A 23567-nucleotide genomic window follows, 5' to 3' on the forward strand; every position below is an offset into this window, starting at 1 on the left:
GCTGCTCTAATAAACCGCTTAACCCACCTATGATCAGCGAGACTGGTGTCAAAGAAAGTACTGAGTGCTGAAATCTGCACTTTCAGTGTAGAGGGAGTAAGTCCTAGCTCCAGACCATTCTGCAAGAAGTCAAGGATCTTCTGGATGTTAGGTTCTGAGATTAGGCTCTGTGTCTCCGGACCATGAGCAGAACTTCTTCCATATCTTTAGGTATATTGCAGATGTTACTTTCTTTCGGCAGCATTTCATTTGGTGTTTCATTTTCCTTGGTGTTTTAGTATGGCGACCTCAGGATCCAGGCTGTGAGATTGAGGAACTGTGGATGAGGATGAATAATAGGACCTTGATGAAGAATGTCCTGGATGGGCGATAACTTCCATGGTTCCTCTATTGCCAATTTCTGAAGTAGAGGGAACCAGCTCCTTTTTGGCCAAAAAGGCCTGATCAGTATAACTGTCGTCCTTCCTTCCATGATTTTCTGAATTACTCTCGGAATCAGCGGGAGAGGGGGAAAGGCATATGCCAAGCCCCAATTCCATACAAGTGAGAGCATCTGCACCCGCCCGATCAGCCCGCTGTAAATGTACGGCGCTGGTCTTTAAGTCTCGTCCACCAGCGCCTTACATGTACGGCGGAGGTTCTTAAGTGGTTAAAGGAAAAATGCTGTCTAGCCCAACCTGGTTCTATGCTAAAAGAATAGCACCCCACCCTAGCTTCTAAATCAACAAAATTCTATTGACAATAGGATTTAGTTTCTCTAGACATATCTGCCAGTCCTGCTGAATCTAACCATCATATTGGAACTTGTTACATCTAGTGTGAACCTAACACTGTAATCAACTGTAAGAACCTCATAAACAGTCAAAAATTGTGGTGGTAGTGTAATGTTGCCAGTGTCATAATTGATTGCATTATACATTCTACACTTTTTCAGAAAAACCTAAAGGAGAATGTCTTCCTGTTAGTTTGTGACTTAAAGGGAACCTGTCATCAACTTTATGCTGACCTCACTGACGGCAGTATAAATTAGTGACTGAAATGCTGATTTCAGCGGTATGTCACTCATGAGCTAAAAGTAAGTGATTGACGAGAACCAGAAAATCTACCTAAGAAGAGTTATTTATAATTTATAATCTCCTGCTCTCCCTGCCCATCTCCTGATGATTGGCAGTTCTCTACTAGAGAGAAAGGGAGAAAACCAGGTAGAAGCCTGTAAATCATCAGCAGGTGGGCAGGGAGAACAGGAATTCATGAATAACCATGACTCTTCTCAGGTGGCCGTGACTCTTTTCCAGGCCTAGTTTGCAATGATTACGATTAGAGATGAGCGAATTGAAGTTGACAAAGTGGAATTCGATCCGAATTTCAGGAAAATTCGATTCACACTGAATCCGAACTCTCACGCTTCGTGGTAACGAATCACATTTTCCTAAAATGGACGTAGAGCAAGGGACTCTGGGAAGGCGGGATCACCCATAATGTCAGGCATGCAGCCAATCAGCATCCAGCCAGCCCTATGATATTACAGCCCTTTAAATAGCCTCATCCATCTTGGATTATGCCATTTTCCACTGTACGTAGTGCAGGGAGAGACTTCAGCAGGCGCTCGGAACAGTGATAGAAAAAACTTCATTGTGCTAAAAAAATGATTTACAAGTTCAGGGAAAGATTATTCAAGATGTAGGGAAAGGATAGGGAGGAATAATTCCACTGCATTTATGTTGAACAGGGTTCAGTAGGGGAGGTTACAGCCTGGGTAATAGGACTAATTTTATTACACCTTGCTGCACTGACTGGGGATCCAAATTGCCATTATACAGCTCTGTCATTCTAGCAAACCGTTCTTGTTATTGGGGTGCAAGTGCTTTTTGATACAGCCATTAACAAGATTTATTGCAAGGAAATATTTCTATGTCTTATTTGCCCTTGTGAGGTGCAGTTATATGTTCTAAAGCATTTTTTGGCATGTATTAGTCGGGGGAAAAAAATGCTTATTAGAGATTGTGTGTTGAAGTGTGAAAATTACAGTCCTTTTTGTCGGTTATTAGTGGCAAAAGAAAAATATATTTGCCATTCAGCGATGCACTTAAATGTTCTAAAATCTTCTCTGGCTTGCATAAGTGGAAAAAAATAAGGGCCTATTTACCGTTCAGCGGTGCAGTTATATGTTCTAAAGCCCTTTTTTGGCATGTAATAGTGGCAAAATAAAAATATATTTGCCCTTCAGAGGTGCAGTTATATGCTCTGAAGCCCTTTTTGTCGTGTATTAGTGGCAAAAGAAAAATATATTTGCCGTTTAGCGGTGTAGGTATATGTATTAAAGCCTTTTGTGGAGTGTATAAGTGGGAAAAAATAAGGGCCTATTAGCCATTCAGCAGTGCAGTTATATGTTCTAAGCCCCTTTTTTGCGTGTAATAGTGGCAAAATAAAAATATATTTCCTGTTAAGTGGTGCACTTATATGTTTTAAAGCCCTTTTTGTTGTGTATTAGAGGCAAAATAAAAATATATTTGCCGTTCAGCGGTGCAGTTAAATGTTCTAAAGCCTTCTGTGGCGTGAAAAAGAGGAAAACAATAAGGGACTCTGCCGTTCAGCGGTGCAGTTATATGTTCTAAAGTTCTTTTTGTCATGTATTAGTGGTAAAAGAAAAATATATTTGCTTTTCAATGATGTAGTTATATGTTCTAAAGGCCTTTTTGTTGTGTATTAGTGGCAAATATATATATATATATATATATATATATATATTTGCCATTTGCGGAGCAGATATATGTTCCAAAACACTTTTTGTCATGTATTAGTGGCAAAAGTAAAGAAAATTAGCAGTTCAGCGGTGCAGTTATATGTTCTAAAGCCTTTTGTGGCATGTAATAGTGTCAAAATAAAGATATATTTGCCGTTCAGCGGTGCAGTTATATGTTTTAAAGCTATTTTTGGCGTGTATTTGTGGGAAAAAGAAAAAGGGCTTATTAGCCGTTATGTGTTGAAGTGAGAAAAGTATAGTCCTATTTGGTGTGCATTAGTGGCAAAAAAAAGATTTGCCGTTCAGCGGTGCAGTTATCTGTACTAAATCTTTTAGTGGCATGCATTAGTGGAAAAAAGTAAGGGCCTATTTGCCGTTCAGTGGTGCAGTTATATGTTCTAAATCCCTTTTTGCCATGTAATAGTGGCAAAAGTAAAATATATTTGCTGTTCAGCAAAGCAGTTATATGTTCTAAAGCCCCTTTTGTCGTGTATAAGTGGCAAAAAGTAAAATACATTTGCCGTTCAGCGGTGCAGTTATATGTTCTAAAGCCCTTTTCGTTGTGTATTAGTTGCAAAAGAAAAATATATTTGCCGCCCAGCGGTGCAGTTATATGTTCTAAAGCCCTTTTTGCCGTATATTAGTGGCAAACGGAAAATATATTTGCCATTCAGCAGTGCAGTTACATGTTCTAAAAGCCTTTTTGTCATGTATTAGTGGCAAAAAAAATATATATATATATATTTGCCATTTGCGGTGCAGATATATGTTCCAAAGCCCTTTTTGTCGTGTATTAGTGGCAAAAGAAAAATATATTTCAGTTCAGCGGTGCACTTATATGTTTTAAAGCCCTTTTTGTCATATATTAGTGGCAAAAGTAAAATATATTTGCTGTTCAACGGTGCAGTTATGTTCTAAAGCACTTTTGTCATGTATTAGTAGCAAAAGTAAAGAAAATTTGCCGTTTGGCGGTGCAGTTATATGTTCTAAAGCCTTTTGTGGCGTGCATAAGTGGAAAAAAAAGTAAGGGCCTATTTGTCGTTCAGCGGTGCAGTTATATGTTTTAAATCCCTTTTTGCCATGTAATAATGGCAAAATAAAAATATATTTGCAGCACAGCAGTGCAGTTACATGTTCTAAAGCCCTTTTTGTTGTGTATTAGTTGCAAAAGAAAAATATATTTGCTTTTCAGCGGTACGGTTATATGTTCTAAAGGCCTTTTTGTCGTAGATAAGTGGAAAAATTAAAACTTAACTTCATAAAACTTAACTTTTAATCTACATACAGTATAAAAAGCAAGAATTAATAAATGCGGTCACCAACTGGACCATGATATCCGTGGTACATAAAGCGGTCAATACAATAGACTGCTAGCAATCAAAACGAAATACCTTAGGAAGGACAATCAAAATATGATGTATCTGTCCCTGGTCTTGCCCTTACCACCACTGCTCAGCCCAGAGATACACCTTGATGGTAGGTGTACTCTGTCCATGTACCTAGGCTAACTTGTCCTTATACAACCCTATCAATTACTGACACAACTTACAACGTCCTAGACCGGACCATGATATCTAGTGCAAAAAGCTGTCAATACACTGGACGGTAAGAAAAAATAAATAAAAAATCAGGACATGGTGCATTTGGGACAGTAAAATGGAGATATATATTCTTGCCCTTACCAACACTGCTCAGCCCAGAGATACACCTTGAAGGCAAGTGTACTCTGTCCAAGTACCTGGGCTAACCTGTCCTTATACAGCCCTATCACTTTCTGACACAACGTACAATATCCAAAAGCGTATCCCCTTATAGATTATCAAAGGTTCATCAGGTGACCTCTACTATCAGTATGGTAAAAGGATGCCATATACAAAAATGGTCAATAGATAAATAATAAATCACTGGAACGCCCCAGACAAAAATGCATCTGTGATGAGATAAAGAAGACACATGGATAAAATATTTATACAGTGTGTGAATACCAACATATACTTGATATAAATCGGATGCCGGATGGATAGTTTAACATCACTGTACTGCACCAAAGAAACTTAGCTGATTTAAGTAGATGTGAAGATAAATCCTGTCCTCTCACAGATGCAGGATGCGTAGCTGGGGGGCTCCAGGGGGCCACAAACAACTTCATTCTGCCAGGGAGATGGGTTTTCATTAAAATGATAGAGTACTGGGTGGGTTCCAACTTGATTGGTGAGCCTTACCCTAGAATCCACCCATTAAAGTCCAGTGATCAGGTCTAATAGCCATTGTTGGGTGAAATAAAACAGACCTCCTCCTCAACTATCCCCACCAATAGTCTTCAGACGCCATGAGTCCCAGGACTCACTTACAGTTAAGGACTTCTCCCCTTATGCTCTCCATGCCTCGTTCTGAGTGGGCAACGGAACGAAAAAGGTGGTGCGCTTCTCATACGCCTATCGTAGAGCGCATGGTCACATGACACAGAATGGCCGTGCACTCCACATACAGCGATCATTGACCGCAAGATGACTCAATCCAAGATGGCTGTACGTTCCACGTACGCCGATGGTAGAACGCACAGATCCAGCGTTCAGTAGGCGGTAATGCGCACATGTTGGCGGCACAAAGCACATGCAAAAACAGGGTGAAGGAGCCCAGACAACAACGTTCTCCCTAGTATCTCCACGCCCTGCTACACCACAATGGGGGGGGGGGGGGGATTATTTAGGGATGCATTTTACAGCCAATGATATTATATATGGGAGATAGCGTATGGGGGATAATATTATGACAGATCCATGGTCTAAAATGCCAAGAACAAATCAGACCATGTCATGTACGTTTAAACCACCACAAGATATATGAAGAACGCGGTTATACCATTATAGATATATACTGATTGTTAATAATCATCAAGTGATACATAGGATAAACTGGAGGCTACTGTAATGGACATGACAATGTACATAAACCACTCATAGGACAAAACGCAAGACTACAGTCTTGATTCTATATGACACTACAGTAATAGTCAGATAAAGGACCATATATTTATAATTATAAAATGACGCTTCATGCGTCGATAATTATTTCTGTCTAATAATAGAGGTGAAGCTAATAATTCTAAGACAAAAAGGAGCACCCTCAGATGTAACAAGAGAAGGTAACTCTCATTGAGTCCCCTAGGTGACTGTCACCTGAACCTATATTTCCACTCCGTTTCTATATGGAGTATTCTATGGTCCCAGTCACCTTTTCTGGGGGAAGCTCTGATCAGTTCCAGTGCTGAAAATGACAGGGATCCAAGATCTCCTTCATGAGATTCCCAGATATTATTATTTTTCTTGATATCATTGACATGCTCAAGAATACGAAATTCCCTAAATGTTTTCCCCACATAATCCAAGAGGCAGGAGCTCTGAAGGAGTTATACCACCCCTTTGCTTCTACAATTAATGAAGTCCCTTACAGTATAACTTATATTTGTGGCTGAACAGATATTGACTTTCGAATTTCTAACAAAACGACATGACGAGCACGCCCCACAGCGAAAAGTACCCATTGGTTTTCTGTCTAACCATGCCCCTGCTGGAAATGGACGTGAAAAGTGGCTATGGACCAGGCGGTCCCGCAAGCTTCTACCACGTCTAAAGGTGATACTTGGACGGGGTAGCACTACATCCGCCACGTCCAGATCCATCAGGAGGATTGGCCAGTATTTGTTGATTATTTCCCTTAGGCCCCTTTCACACGGGCGAGAATTCCGTGCGGGTGCAATGCGTGAGGTGAACGCATTGCACCCGCACTGAATCCGGACCATTCACTTCAATGGGGCTCTGCAGATAAGCGGCAATTTTCACGCATCACTTGTACATTGCGTGAAAATCGCAGCATGTTCTATATTCAGCGTTTCTCGCGCAATGCAGGCCCCATAGAAATTATTGGGGCTGCGTGAAAATCGCAAGCATCCGCAAGCAAGTGCGGATGCGGTAGATTTTCACGCATGGTGGCTAGGAGATTATAGGGATGAGCTTCCCCGGACCCCATTAAAGTCTATTGACTGTATTATTTTCCCTTATAATATTGTTAAGGGAAAATAGCATTCTTAATAAAGAATTCTGAGTGAAATGTGCCTTTAGGGGTTAAAAAAAATATAATAATTAACTTACCTCATCCACTTAATCGCGCAGCTGGCATTGTGTTTTTTCTTATTATTATTTCAGGACCTGCAAAAGGACCTTTGATGACGTAATCCTGCTCACCACGTGGTGAGTGCGGTGACATCAGTGCAGGTCCTTTTGTAGATTCTGAAAGAAGAAGAAAGACGATGCAGGATGTGCGATCAAGTGGATGAGGTAAGTTATGTTTTTATTATTTTTTAACCCTCAATAGTATTTGAGAATGAAAAGAAACTGTTTAGATTCAGAGAGTTTTTATTGTGAATCAAGGAGGTTTCAGGACAGCTTTAGGGCGAGAGGCTATCCCCAACAGGTCCTAAGAAGTGCTTTTCAGAATGTTGAAGGATGGGAATCTGATCCTAGGGGGGAGTCATTAGAATTATATCCACTTATGATGTTGAAAACCAAAGAGTAAGGGAGATAATCGACAAATGCTGGCCAATCCTCCTGAATAAAAACCCATCTCCTGGCAAAATGGAGTTGTTTTTTGGCCCCATGGAGTCCCCCAGCTACGCATCCTGCATCTGTGAGAGGACGGGATTTATCTTCACATCTACTTAAAATCAGCTAAGTTTCTTTGGTGCAATACAGTGAAGTTAAACTAACTATCCAACCGGCATCCTATTTACTGTATATCAAGTATATGTTGGTATTCACACACTGTATAAGTATTTTATCCATGTGTCTTCTTTATCTCATCATAGATGCATTTTTGTCTGGGGCGCTCCAGTGATTTAATATTTATCTATTGACCATTTTTGCATATGGCATCCTATTACCATACTGATGCTAGGGGTCTCCTGATGAACCTTTGATAATCTATAAGGGAAAATGCTTTTGGATATTGTACGTTGTGTCAGAAAGTGATAGGGCTGTATAAGGACAGGTTAGCCCAGGTACGTGGACAGAGTACACCTACCTTCAAGATGTATCTCTGGGCTGAGCAGTGTTGCTATAGGCAAGAATAGGGTAGGATATTTTATATCTCCATTTTTCTGTCCCAAATGCACCTTGTCCTGATTTTTTTCTAACCGTCTAGTGTATTGACAGCTTATCGTACTAGATATCATGGTCCGGTCTAGGACGTTGTACATTGCGTCAGTAATTGATAGGGTTGTATAAAGACAGGTTAGCCTAGGTACGTGGACAGAGTACACCTACAATCAAGGTGTATCTCTGGGCTGAGTAGTGGTGGTAAGGGCAAGATCAGGGATAGATATATCATATTTTGTATTATCCTTCCTAAGGTATTTCGTTTTGATTGTCCTGGCACCCACTGAGTATCCTTGCTAGCCGTCCATTGTATTGACAGCTTTATGTACTACGGATATCATGGTTCAGTTGGTGACTGCATTTATTAATTCTGTATTTTATACTGTATGTAGATTTAAAGTTACGTTTTAGGAAGTTGCTCTCAGTGATATTTATGTTGATTCGGCAACTGTCTTTGGAATATCCTGACATTCAGTGATTAAAAAATGTGGAAAAAAAATAAGGGCCTATTTGCCGTTCAGCGGTGAAGTTAAATGTTCTAAATCCCCATTTGCCGTGTATTAGAGGTGAAAATGAAAAAGGGCTTATTAGCCTTTGTGTGTTGAAGTGAGAAAAGTGGTGTGTATTTGTGGCAAAAAAAAGAAAACTATTTGCCGTTCAGTGGTGAAGTTCCATTGTATTACAGCCATTTACAGGGTGTATTAATAGGATAGATACATACGTCCTATTAGCCGTTCTGTGGCGAATTATGATTGTTATATTATTTTTTGGGCGTGTATAAAAGGAAAAAGTATACAGGAAATTTGATGGGTGATTGTAGACTTTCTTCTGTATGAACCAAATTACGTTTATTAGCCATTCATTGGTGAAATTCTTTTGTGAAACATCCTTTTTTTCTGGAAAATTGATGGGTTATTCTAGAATTTCTTCTGTATGAACCAAATTACTTTGATTAGCCATTCATTGGTGATTTTTTTGTGTGAAACAGCCTTTATGGGGAAAATTGAGGGGTGATTGTAGACCTTCTTCTGCATGAACCGAAATACATTGATTAGCCATTCAGTGATTCAATTTGTTTGTGATACAGCCTTTTTGGGGAAAATTGATCGGTAGCTGTAACTATGGTCAAGGACAATATATGCCCTTTACAGTCCACTGGGTAAATATGGTACCTGTCCAGCCACACTAGCAACTTGGCGAACTGACGCAGATTCCGCCTCCACGTTCTTACACCGTTGGTCCTGAGACAATGTCCGTCTCTACCTACTCATCCTCCACTGTGTCCTTAGCCTCCACTGCAGGGACAATTCACAGTGTTCCTACGGCATACCACATATGCAGGGCATGGCAGTGTCACGCTGTTCTACACCTTGTTTGCCTGGGTGAACGGAATCACACAGGGGAGAAACAGCTCTGTGTCCTTCATCAAGAAACTGAATCCTGGCTTTCTCCGCGACAACTCAAAATCTGAACCATGGTGACCGACAACTGGAAGAACATGGTGTCAGCACTGCATTAAGGAGCGATGAGCCATTCGCCCTGCATGGCACACATGTTCAATCTGGTTGTCAAGCGGTTCCTGAAGTATTCCACCCATCTGCAAGACATCCTAAAAATGGGCAGAAAACTTTGCATGCACTTCAGCCACTCGTACACCACAAAGCACACCCTCCTTGAGCTGAAGCGTCAGAACGGCATTCCCCAACATAGGCTGATGTGTGACGTTTCCACCTGTTGGAATTCCACCCTCCATAGACCGACTATACGAACAGAGAAAGGCCATAAATGATTTCTTGATGATCCAAGCAGACAGAAGTACTCCCCTGTGTAACTTCGATGTTAGCTAGTGGCCGCTCATGCATGACACCTGCCATTTGCGCAGGCCATTTGAGGAGGCCACGTTATTTGTCAGTCGCCAGGACTACGGAATGAACAATTTCATTCCGCTGCTTTATGTCCTGGAACAGATACTGGTAAATCTGGCTGGTCAGGGGACTGGCAACGTGGCGCCTAGAAAGATGACGGCAGAGTTTGATACATTTTTCTGTCAATATCTCTGTTTACTGTCAGTGAATGGAAACCTAATTTATTGCAAGGATATGCAAACACCTACCGATGGGGTGTTAACCCCCAGAAGTAGGTCATCGGCACAAAGGAGCAGTCATTTTTAAAGCTCAAGGTATCCACCCGGAAGCTTGACCTCTGCACATCGTCGCTTGTCTAAAAGAAAAATCGGGCAGTGCACCCCCTTGGAAGAAACTCTTGATCTGGCACACGCCGTTTTGCTCTTTCAAAAACAATGGACTCTGTACAGCGTGACACCGATGTACAATTTCTCATACACCAGACTGAAAGAGTATTCCAAGCACCTGTCTACCCTCATAGCTGCCGAGAAGCAGAAGGGTCTTGCCATTGAAGTGGGCTCAGAGATGAACCTAAAAGCCAAATTTTCCTGTTTACCTGGACTTAAAGGAAAGGACAGAGATCCACTGGCTGTGCTCATACAGATTTCATCCAAGTCTCCACTCACCAAGGCAAGCACAGAGGACCGGATTGTGTGGACAGGTTGGTTCTGCAGGACGTACACAGAAAACAATCTAATGGAGGTGTTACCAGAGACATTTACTTGCCTCCTGCTCTTCCTGTATAATGGCTTTGAGTCGTTCACGGCTATCGTAGGGACGGGGTTCCAAAGACACTTTGACTGTTGTTTCTTTAAGCTGGTGATCAGTACTCAGGACCTTATTTGGCTAGAAGAGATGTGGACCGGTTATGACGTGTCTGGATCAGTGTCGGCCACAGAGCTTGTTTTCTCTGTGCCCATCGAACCTCGCATGGACATTTCTTATGCCATACATGCAGAGGACTTCAAGACTTTATGGAATGATAGTCATAAATCAAAGGACAAGGTCATGTTGGAGGAAGTGGACAATTGTTTACAATGTCTTTTCTTGCATTACTTCAGACACTTTAGAATCCACTTATCAGCAACCCAGCTCTGTGGCATCAGCGCATTGTGAAGAAAATGTGAAGTTCCTCAGTAAGGACTACTTAATCAGAGTGCTGGGATTCATCATGGAGCTGGCCATCAATAACATCCAGTATTGAACTCATGGACGACTCTCATCTTGGACATTGTCCACAATGTTTGGGACCCCCCGGACATATTACATGTCTTAGACATGCTCCCTGCAATGCTTACTACAGGTTATACCGCATCTTACTGTTCTGCTACAGCGGCTGTGAGACTTGCACATACTAAGGCTTATTTATGAAGATTTTCGGGTGTTGCCTGTACCAACCAGTTACCTTCCAGCTGTGATTGTGTAGCCTGCAGTGTAGGAATGAGCTGGAATCGACTTGTTTGCTGGACTGTCCTCCAGTTATCAGCCATTACCCCATACATTTTATGATAAATATGCATTACCATAGTGGTCACCCTGACATTGGTCATTAATCCATTCTTGTTGATGAAGCACTTTTTTTTTCAGTTTGCCTCAGTTTCAGTTTTTTTGTGGTTTTGCCTCTTCTGTGTTGCATTTTATGTGTGTTAATGTCCTATTTGTGAAATAAACGTGTTTTTTTTCTCCACCGTTCAAAAAAAAAAAAAAAAAAAAGAATTGGCTTGTTATTTTGTAGCGAAAAGCAGGAGTGGGTACAAAACACAGAAGACATGCAAATATTCCATTCACTTGTCATCTCTGTTTTGGATCCACTTTTTTTGGCATTAGCAATACTAATGGATTACTGACCAAATGCTGACCGAGTGAAGGCGGATTCTCAACAGGATCAGTTTTTTGGGGGGTTATTGTTCTGATGGATCATTGGAAGGGCAAAATAATCAGTGACGTCAACACAAATTTGCTACTGACACCCTCTCCGCTCTGTCGGGGGGCTCAGTTTTGGCATAAGAGAGCAGGTTACCTTCTAATACATCCCTATACCTAGCCCCAACTCCTCACCGTATGAGCGGACCTGGATGGTAGGACGGCTCATACCCTGGATACCTGAGGCCCTGAGTCGCCCTGAGAATCCCTCACAAAAGGAGCTGAGGAGAGGCGCCCTGTTCTTCCAGGGCACGGAAGAACAGGAGTCTCAAAAGTGCTAGAAGCAGGGAAAGGAAAAGACAAGCAAGAGAATTGGCAGGTAAGAAAACAAGACAACAGACCTACCTGCCGCTGCCACCACGACTGGAACCCGTGAATACGTATCAGAGCCCTAACACCAAACAGGACACCATACCAGCAACTCACACAGGTATCCAGCACACCAGACTCTGCTAGGACCCCCATGCCGCAAGGTGCATTGCAGCCCCAGGCGGCACTGCATACGGGCTTGTGGTTCAATTACAACATACCAAATAATAACCCCACACCAAACATACAACACATGTAAGGGAGGGAATACATCACTGGAGACCTCGATGTCCCACTAGGAGGCCCTCACTCTGGGAGATGGAACATGAAGACCAGGAGCATAACTCCAACACACACTATGGCTGGAGTACCACTGACAACTGGCCTCTAGCCACAGGTAAGATTAAGCGCCTAGTGACCACGCCCAACAAGGTGGTTAACCCCTCCAGCACCGGACAGAGGAGGAAACAACTGAAAGGGGAAGTGTACACACCAGCATAAAAAGCTACACGTTGCCGCAGGCAATAACATGCAAGGCAACCATGTCACGGCACACACCACAAAAGCCGTGACACTGCCCCCCGCATGCTGAAACAGCAAAACGTTGCCACAGGCAACAGCAAGGAAGCATGGCATAAGTGCCACAGCGCATATCAAAGGCTGTGACAATTGGGCAGACTAGATGGGCCAAATGGTTCTTATCTGCTGACACATTCTATGTTTCTATGATTCTATGTTTTGAAGCGCAGTTGAGTTATGCAGCAGAAAAGTGATTTGAAGTACACAATCAAGTCTACCTATGAATAGCTCAAAATAAACAAAATCATGTTTTTTGGAGTGGCTAAATTAAAGTCCTGACTTGAATCCCATTGGGATACTGTGGCAAGGACTTAAACGGGCACTTTATGCTCCAAAATCCTCTAAGGCAGCTGAATGAAAACAATTCTGCAAAGAAGAAGTGCTCAAAATTTCTCCAAAGTGATGTACCGTAAAAGACGGTTAAAAGGTTTCATTGCAGTTCAAGGGTTGCACAACCAGTTATTAGGTTTTTCATGTGGGGCATTAAGCTTCATTTTGTGTTTATGTTGTCTTCATCTTAGATTTAAATTAGTTGGATGATCTGAAACATTTTAGCAAAAATAGAAGAGATCGGATGTGGGGCCAACTTGCTTTCTGCTGATGTCCTGAGTTTAACTTTAGATCAAGATAAATGTGTGGACTTTTCTCACATTGATTTTAGCAGCTGTTATACAAACCTTAGAGCCACAGATCGATCATAGAAGTGCAATGTCAGTGTCATCCATTGAATAACATTCATCAACGCCTTAAATTGTTATTTATTTGTCTATGTATTGTGCAATAAACAATGGAATTAATGAGCTCCTAATTAGTAACCCCTAGAAGAAGCCGGAACAGATAAATATACACGGGGTGTAGTCGCCAATTTGGTCTGTATACACTTTATTATTTTGGCACATGCTCTCTAATGTTTGGTTCCATGAGATGTTTTTTTTTTGTGGTGTGATGACTTTTATTATAGCCTTTGACTCTTCGTAGAGATTATCATAATCTGCTATTGGAACATTAATTATTATAGAATAGATGTTTATGGGCTGTTTTTCCTGGGTACCAGTCATAACCATTATGGTTTCCATTTTTTTGTTCTTAAATAAGTGAAGGAGTTCTCCCACCCTATCCACAGGAGAGATGATAAGCATCTGATTGGTGGGGGTCCGAACACTTAGACCCCCAGCATTCTCAATAATGAGGTGAAGAGTCCCTGGAGTGAATGGATCATATATATCTAATGGATTATACTAATAAAGAGTGTTTTTTTGTTATACAGTTTCATGTGTGTACCATTTTTTAAGGTTGCCTTGTTTATCTGTTAGGCTACTTTCACACTGGCGTTTCTGGGTCCTCTTGTGAGATCCGTTTCAGGGCTCTCACAAGCCGCCCAAAACGGATCAGTTTAGCCCCAATGCATTCTGAATGGATAAGGATCTGTTCAGAATGCATCAGTTTGCCTCCGTTCAGCCTCCATTCCGCTCTGGAGGCGGACACCTGAACGCTGCTTGCAGCGTTTTGATGTCCGCCTGACGATGTGGAGCCAAACAGATCCGTCCTGACTTACAATGTAAGTCAATGGGTACGGATCCGTTTTCAATGACACAATATGGTGCAATTGAAAATGGATCCGCCTCCCATTGACTTTCAATGTAAGTCAAAACGGATCCGTTTGCATTATCATGAACATTTTTCATGGTAATGCAAACGGATCCGTTCTGAACGGATACAAGCGTTTGCATTATAGGTGCGGATCCACACCCAACGCAGGTGTGAAAGTAGCCTTAGATACACAGTGGATTGGGCTCTTTTTTGATAGTTGTATATACTATTGTATAGAGATATAAGGGTACTTTCAACAAACATAAGCAGATGCTGGTTAAGTTACTGGTACACTTCATTACTGTGGTGTTAAAGCGTTGCAAATTATGGCACACACTATATTTATGCAATCATTTTTGAGATTCTCATCACTCTTCTTAGCAGGAAAGGGCAGATCCTATCACAGATTTACTATAACTTAGGGCGGTTCGCATTGGCATTATGGAATTCTGTTATAGGTTCCGATACAATAGAGTTATAACGGAATATAACGGAATTTTAGGACGGAATGCAAAACGGAAGCCTTTAAGGGACATTCCGTTTTTCTCCATCCTGATACATGTCTATGGGGACAAATAATGGTTCCATTTGGTTCTGTCATACATGACGAAAAAAAAAAAAAAAAAAACTATAAAGGAATTCCGTGACACCAATGCAAACCCACCTTACAAAGATTAGCCTAATTTATGAAGAGGCATCTTCTTCATAAATTAGGAGCTTCTTACTCCAGCACAGGGTGATCAAGACTGGCATATGGGAGCACAAGTCTTGATAAATGTCATCCACTGTGTCCGGATCCGGATTACTACTAATTGCTGTGCAGCACCTATGTTTTCCATTTTTTTCCATTTGCATGTACAGCACAGCAATTAGTGGTAATCTGTGTGCCGTTACTGCAGTTTGGCTCCAGCTTGTACTGGCACCAGGATGCCTTTTTTTGGTGCATTTTTTTTTATTGATGCTGCTTTTCAATTAATAGTTTTATTTTTATTTTTTATTATTATGCATTTAAGATAATATGGCGATGTTCTGGGACTAGGACTCTCACACTGCCACCAATAGTTAGGATAAAGTTAGATAAAAGTGTCTAGCCATGCACCAAAATTTAGCATGCTACATGAGGCACTCTGATAAATTTGGCACATGCCTAGACAGCCTGTCTAGGTTTATGCTATTTACAAGAATAGTAAATCTGCCCCAGTCTGTTTTTTGTGGTATGTTTCATCACTTTTGGTGATTTTTTTTTCTAGAATGTAGCATTTTTAAGGTATTTTTGCATAGGTTTCTATTTAGGAAAATAAATGTGTGACAAAAATGTGTAAATAAAACAAAAAGCAACCCAGAAAACACTTTAAAAATGCACGAAAAAGCCCCCTAAAACACACATGTACCGTATCCTGTTTGATAAGGAAGGATGGTTTCACACAGAAGTTTGTTAATTATTGTAGTTTTTGCCATAACAAAACAAATAGTTTTTTTTTATCAAAACCAGGAGTGGATTCAAATGGAATAGAAAGTAAAAACAAAATGCATTTTCTTCCAGGTGGATTCCCTTCTACCTTTGGCGCCAAAATATGTATCAAAAACTGCAATGGTGTTTCCCCCCTAAATATAGGGGAAATTTACTAATGTGATTGGGCCTAGACTGTAAAATATGCACAAATTTGTATAATGTGCCATTAAGTTTTAGACCCATTGTAGTTATGAAGCAAATGAGCCAAAAAGAGCAATCCACAGTAGTAGCAGTGCTGGCTGCTGTGTGCATGTGAACTACTGTGCTTTCAGAAATACTTCCATAAACCATGAATTTGGAGCATCATCCTGAACATTTGTACTTGCCTTATGATATTGGTATGAAATAGTGACCCACAGAGCAGCACATGGTGAAGTATAACAGACTCCTTTTACAGTTAAGCAGATTAAATTGGATGAGCTGTTTCACTTGGATGGTGATTTGTAATAATATTTCAAAGCTTCCACCTCCCACCACGCTGAGAGAACATTGCAATACATGTCTCTCATTAAAAACCCGAAGGTGACTTTGTATCTATTGTGACTACAACAACAGTGGAGCAGAGGGAAGCTTTAGGTCTCTGTTTTGTGTTTTTTTATTATTACGGGAACACTTCCGATGTTTTTCTGATGGGAAACAATGGAAATTGAAAAGGATAATTTTTATACTGCAGAATAGACAAAGGACTTGTCTTATGACTAATGATATTGAGTTCTAGCGAATGAAAAAGTGGCACTCAGGGGATTGCTACAACTGACCTTGCAGGGTCACAAAGGTGTTTTTCTGCTGTCTTTGGAACGCTGGGAGGTTGAAAGGGTTTTGCTCTCCTCTCCCCATATAGAGAAGGATGAGATTCAATTTGCTGGGCACTTTGCATCTACCTACTGCCTGTATCTTTGTTTAGCTCCAGTAGTGAACATCCTATTTTTCAACAAAGCTGGAGACAATTTATGATAAATAGAAGTATATTCTGTTCTGTCCAGCCTAGGATAACATCAAATGCTTTTAGCACCGCAAATGTTCAATCAAAAGAAATGTAAAAAATAAGGTGGATTTATTTTTGGATGTTGTTGTCTGCTCTTTGTTCATAGATCAGATGTCAGACATACACAGTTCTCTGCCTCTCAACTGTTCAATCCAGTCTACCACAGTCCCCTGAGTCTTAAAGGCTTAAAAGGTTGAGTACTCACATTTTTCGACAATTTGTCCAGTAGGCAATCATGTCTCTAAACAAACTAGACCTCATGTCAGGTCTATGCCATGCTCCCACTTGCATACATACACACTAAAATGGCTCCCAATATTCCCCTTTCTGTCAATTCTCCTCAGTTCAGTCCAACCTAGGACTGCACCAGCAGGCCACATATCAGATCTGCAGAGCAACCAGTCTTACTAGTTCACCAACAGGGTTTCTTATACTACCCAGGTCTGGACTACAGCCACAACCAGGTTTGAGTACTGAACCTCTCTTCCCCCAATACTGGCTTTCATACCTGGCTGACTATTCACACAGCTGCAGAGGGCTCCTCAAAGCTATTGAAATGGACCATTATTTATTTATTTGAAAGCACCAATAATGCCATGGCCATGTACATCAAGAGAGGGTTACACATTCATAATACAAAACATACAAATACAATAAACATGAAACTATTAACAATCTGGTACACAAGGGAAAAGGACCCTACACACAAGAGATTGCAATCTGCAAGGACCATCAACACAACCCAGCCATCGGTGTCTAGGATGCGGCCTGCATGGAATGCTATCACCCCCCAGATGACTATTAGTCATCAACACTTCATCGACACCATCCACTTTAATGGCTGTATCAAACAGCACTTGCACCCCAATAACAAGAACGGTTTGCTGGAATTACAGAGCTGTATAATGGCAATTTGGATCCTCAGTCAGTGCAGAAATGTGTAATAGGATTGTTCCTATTACCCAGGCTTTAACCTCCCCTACTGAATCCTGTTTCATATAAATGCTGTGGAATGATTCCTCCCTATCCATTACCTACAACTTGAATAATCTTTCCCTGAACTTGTAAATCGTTTAGCACAAATATTTTTTTTCTAGCTCTGTCCCTAGCGCCTGCTGATGTCTCTCCCTGCACTAAGTACAATGGAAAATGGCAGAATCCAGGATGGCTGAGGCTATTTATAGGGCTGTGACATCACAGGGCTGGCTGGCTGCTGATTGGCTGCATGAATGACATTATGGGTGATCCCACTTTCCCAGAGTTCCTTTCTCCATGTCCTCACAGATGCAGCAGCCAAAATTGCGGTTCGTTACCACGAAGCGTGTATAAATTCGGATTTGGTGAAAAATCGAATAACTCCTGAAATTCAGATCGAATTCCACTTCGTCAGCTTCAATTCGCTCCTCTCTACTTATGATTTTTACTTTATGACTGTACACCATGGATCCTGGTTTGTTGAAATGGTGGGAAATTGCACTCGGCACTGCCACCATACCATCATGGGGAAAGAAAACTGTCTCACCAGGGAAGATAAGTGCGTGTACACTTCTCCCTGGATACTGCTCAAAAGTAGTCTACAAAATCAAAAAGTGGAGCAGTAACATAGTAAAACTTTACTTTTAATATATTCAAAAAGTACCCCCATAGCCGGGAGTTAAAATACCTCTTGCAAACAGACAAACAAACAGGTGCAGGACCTAAACAAGTGTGCCACATGGAAAACAGCAACACACCAAGCTAAGTGCATACCACCCAGGGCATAAAGACACACAAAACTAGGTGTATACAACCCAGGGCATAAGGTCCCTGAGTCCAAGTCCCATAAACAGATGCTGGGACGGTCAGGACGCCATGTAAAAACACGGAATGGTCTTACGGGTTTAGTTGAGAACCTCACTATTCACAAGGTGTGGAATGTCGGTAGAGAAGCTGGTCACTCCCTGTGGGCTTATGGGTACCAGATGTCCAAACAGTAGTGCAGGCATCAGGTTCTTAGGTCGTCAGTCTTAGCGGTGGGGAGACCTCGAGATAGAGAAACTGTCCCTATTGCACCCTACTTGACCTATTCAGCCCTAGTGACCTAACACGAGGTCCGTGCCCCGCAAGGGGTGGCCCCGTCCAGAACTTACCTGATCAAGGATCCCTAACAAGCCCTCCACAGAGACTAAACAGAATGCCCGATCAGGGTAATGGAGTAGTACGTGAAATAAGATTGGCTACAATATGTTTGCGTGCCCAACGCGTTTCATCAAATGAACATATCCGAAGACTGCTGTATATACTAAAAGGAACCCATGAATCATCAGGGGACATGGGGCTTAGTATTAACCAAATCCTAACTGTCTAACCACTGAAAGGGGGGGAAGAGCACATGGCACACCCCCGCAAAATAAGACAAGACAGAATGGTACTGTAGTGAGGCGTACGGCGTTGTTCCACAGTATCACCTGCAAGAGATATACAAACACACAGGCAAAAAAATCAAAGCCCGCAGCTACTACACTTCCACCCTAAGATACTGGGGGATACATAAGTAGATGCTCACCAGTTCATAACAAAAGGGGAGACATTATTGACAGGAGTCAAAACGCGCCTACCAGAGTATGGAAATAATCTGTAAATCAGACCATAGTAAGTAATAGCAAAGTGATGGACATATATCGCTAGCCCGGAGGTTGGTGTGTCTTTATGCCCTAGGTGGTATGCACCTAGCTTGGTGTGTCGCTGTTTTCCATGTGGCACACTTGTTTAGGTCCTGCACCTGTTTCTTTGTCTATGTTTCCAAGAGGTATTTTACTCCCGGCTATGGGAGTACTTTTTGAATATATTAAAAGTTAAGTTTTACTATTTTACTGCTCCCCTTCTTTTTGATTTTGTAGACTACTTTTAAACAGTATACAGGGAGAAGTGTACACTCGCTTATCTTCCCTGGTGAGACAGTTCATTTGTTTTCTTTTCCCTTGGGTTCTTTGGGGACATGGCAGGTTTCTTAACCACTTGCCTTGATAAGGAAATCTGGCTCACAGAGGCCAAGACTGTTTTTTCCGACCGACTTTTACCCAGAAAAAAAATACACTCCTACCCTGAATTGGGCATTTGCAGAACTTACGCGGGTTTACAAGGAACACATCAGCTCCTGGTAGGAGGTGCAAGGGTTGGAACATTACATCAAACAGGGGATTGTGCCCCGGGGCCTCCACATTTCTCTCACCCCAGCAAACCACATCGGAAACTCAGACCTACTAAAAAAAAGTGGGAAGGAGGAGGCTACCAACAGTTCCCTAAGGTTTATGCAACTTTTATTGGATGAGGAAAGGGCCACCCTTGAGCGGGTCGATGATAACAGATAGAGATAGTAAAGAAGTTTCATCTAGAAGCAGAGTTCAATAACAAGGAGAACCAACTGCAGAATACAATAGAGCGCTACCAGTACCATCTCAAGGAGCACAAACATAAGAAATTTACTAGAGACTCTCAGGATTTTAAGGACGACAAAGTATACTTGTTCCTTACAAACCCCGACACCGCCAGAAAACTGACCTCTCCTCTAGCGAGACTGATGCCTCCGACAATGAGAGGGATAAATACCCCAGAAATAGGGGCCGTAGGCGGTGTGGTTATAGATCTAGGAAACGGAGAGGCCGATTCAACAAAAATCAATTTTCTAACCAATCACAATGTGTTCCCCCCTGTCCCACCCTCATCCTCGTCCTCATCATCTTTTTTAGATCAAGGGCCACACTACCCTCTGCGGAGCCGAAACACTCAACCACCGACTATGCAACAACATTAGTTGACGACAAATTGGTTATCAATCTGCCATCTCGTTCCTTGACTGAAATAGAGAATAAGTTACTTAGACGTGGTCTCTCATTCATTCCGACTACGAGGTTTGATTTGTTCTGCTGGGAGGTCTCGTGTTTCAATGCTTTTGTAAAACAGACTATCCCCGAACTCTCTACTCTCGATTCCTCCCTTATTAGGTTTAATTGCAGTAAGGAAGAAAGACATGAGCTTAAATCATTAGAAGACGACAAGAATATAACCATTAAACCCTCTGACAAAGAAGGGGGGGGGGGGACGTCGTCATTATGGACACTTCGGCATACAAGAAAATGTGTCTCGCTATCCTTAAAGACAGACAGGGCTATGAGGTGCTACCGAATGACCTGACCCTGAGATACCAGAGGGAGTTACGACAGATATTAACAAGGGCCAAGACTGACCAACTGATCAGCAGTGATGAGTTTGAGTTTCTATACCCCTCCCATCCAGTTGTAGAACCTTTTATTGTTTACCGAAGGTCTACAAGGACACCCCACCTGTCAGGGGATGCCCCAGCGTCTCAGGAGTGTTGAGTCTCTCACAGAACATCGGCATCTATGTGGACCGTTTGCTCTGTCCGTTTGTACAATCTTTGCCATCTTATGTTAGGGATACGGGGGCTTTGCTGACAAAATTGGAGCATATTTGTATAGAACCAGATTGGTTTCTGGCGTCAATTGACGTTGAGGCACTTTACTCTTTGACCCCCCACGACAAGGGAATGGAAGTGTCTGCACATTTTTTGAAAGCCAGGGGCTGCCAATTGTACGCACACAACGACCTTGTCCTCGAATTACTGCAATTTGTCCTAACCAGTCCTTTTTTCATGGCCGGACATACCACCAGCTCAGGGGCGCCGCTATGGGCAGCTCATGCGCACTGTCCTACGCTAATTTGCTCCTGGGCTGGTGGGAGATGACAGTTGTGTTCGGGGAAGTGCCCAGTTGGTATACTGAGCACATCGCCCTTTGGTCCCGCTACATTACTTGATTTGTGAATTTTAATTGTTATGCGGCTTAGACGTCTAAGCCGCATAACGATAAAAATTCACTAATCAAGTATAAGGTCACTGGAGTTTTTTTATCTACATTTGACAGGGTAGGAACCCTACTTCCAGCGATGGAGCTCAGCAACTGCTGCCTGCATCCAAGCCACTGTTTATATACATTACAGAAGGCCATTTACTCCAGCATGATCAACCACAAATGATTCCTGTTTTAGCTTCTTTTTTGAAGGGATATTCATTAATAAGGCTACATGTTTACTACATAAGAGAATTACTGTTTATGATATTCTCTCAAATACCTTTTTTGTGCAGATTCCCTCATTGGGCCAACATGGGTAAAAATAAGTGTTGATCGAGCACCAAAATACTCGGGTACTTGGATGCTCTGGCCGAACACATCGGGATGCTCGGGTGCTCTACCGAGCACCCGAGTATAATGGAAGTCAATAGGAAAACCCAAGCATTAAACCAGGCACCCCCTGCTCTGAAGAGGGGAGGGTGCCTGGTTCATAGGAAAAGGTCAGAAATTGATGGAAACACCACCAAAATGGTTTGGGAACAGCATGGGGAGGATGTCTGGGTGCATCTTAAAATCCCAGGTCGCTGCTGTGAATGATGTTGTCCAAGTAGTACGCCACTTTTACAGACTGACAATAATACGCACAAAACCAAAGATAAAATCGATTTTAGAGGAAAAATTATTAGGAAACATTCTTTCCTGTATATTTACTTGTATATAAAGTGCAAGTTCTGCCAAAAATTACAAGGAAGAGGCACTCCGATACAACCTGTATATCACACAAAGGAGGGCCTCATTCACATTGTGGTACAACTGTTCATGTAGTGGGACTCCTATACTTATAAAGCCTATGCACTAAGTGAAAGGGCTGCCAAAAATTACAAGGAAGAGGCACTACAATACACCCTTTGTTACACATAAAGGGCATCATACACACCCTTGAACAATTATGAATAATGGACTGCTGATGACCCTCAAAAACATTAGGAACAAGGGCCTGCTGCTGATCTGACCATCTAAAACATTAGGGGTGAGGGCCTGCTGGTGACCCTCTAAAACATAAGGGCTGAGGGTCTGCTGCTGAGCTGACCCTCTAAAACAGTGGTTCTCAACCTGGGGGTCGATCGGCCCTTTCCGGGGGGTCGCCTGAGGCTTCCTATTGTGGGTCGCCCGCACAACGGCAGCGGCCCCATATCCTCACGCACAGGAAGTGATGTCCTATCACTGTCTGTGCTTGAAGGAGCCTGACGTCTGGACGGGTAAGTCGGGCCGCCTGTCTGCTGAGGTACGAGTTTTTTCGTTAATGACACCGCCGCTGAGCACCACTGCCACCAGTGATTTAATTGAGCCTGGCTGAGCCTGGCTAATTTTATTTTAATTATTTGGCTGAGCAAGGCTTAATTTATTTGGGGGGACATGAAGCACCGCTGATTTATTTATTTGGGGGACCCTGAGCACTTCTGATTTATTTATTTAAGGCTTAAATAAATAAATCAGAAGTGCTCAGGGTCCCCCAAATAAATAAATCAGCGGTGCTTCATGTCCCCCCAAATAAATAAATCAGAAGTGCTCAGGGTCCCCCAAATAAATAAATCAGCGGTGCTTCAGGTCTGCTTAAATTTTAAGCAGACCTAAAGCACCGCTGATTTATTTATTTAGGGGACCCTGAGCACTTCTGATTTATTTATTTGGGGACCCTGAGCACCATTGATTTATTTATTTGGGGGGGGGGGGGGGACCTGAAGCACCGCTGATTTATTTATTTGGGGGACCCTGAGCACTTCTGATTTATTTATTTGGGGGACCCTGAGCACCATTGATTTATTTATTTGGGGGAAACCTGATGCACCACTGATTTATTTATTTGGGGGTACCCTGAGCACCGCTGGTTTATTTATTTGGGGGAGACCTGAAGCCCAGCTGATTTATTTATTTGGGGGACCCTGAGCACTTCTGATTTATTTATTTGGGGGGGACTTGAAGCACCACTGATTTATGTATTTGAGAGGTACCCAACA

At 42.1% G+C, this 23567-nt stretch overlaps 1 protein-coding gene, 1 long non-coding RNA gene and 1 pseudogene across 2 annotated transcripts in view; 2 read left to right on the top strand and 1 right to left on the bottom strand.

Moving 5' to 3' along the window:
* Positions 1-23567, top strand: part of PRKCG (protein kinase C gamma) — a 635634-nt gene that overhangs the window by 287896 nt on the left and 324171 nt on the right. The gene's annotated exons all lie outside the window — the stretch shown is intronic.
* Positions 1-23567, bottom strand: part of LOC122926646 — a 68171-nt gene that overhangs the window by 28866 nt on the left and 15738 nt on the right. The window lies entirely within an intron of this gene.
* On the top strand, positions 9996-11004 carry LOC122926645 (annotated as a pseudogene).

This window comes from Bufo gargarizans, chromosome 2 (genome assembly GCF_014858855.1).
Source record: "Bufo gargarizans isolate SCDJY-AF-19 chromosome 2, ASM1485885v1, whole genome shotgun sequence".
NCBI lineage: Eukaryota > Metazoa > Chordata > Amphibia > Anura > Bufonidae > Bufo > Bufo gargarizans.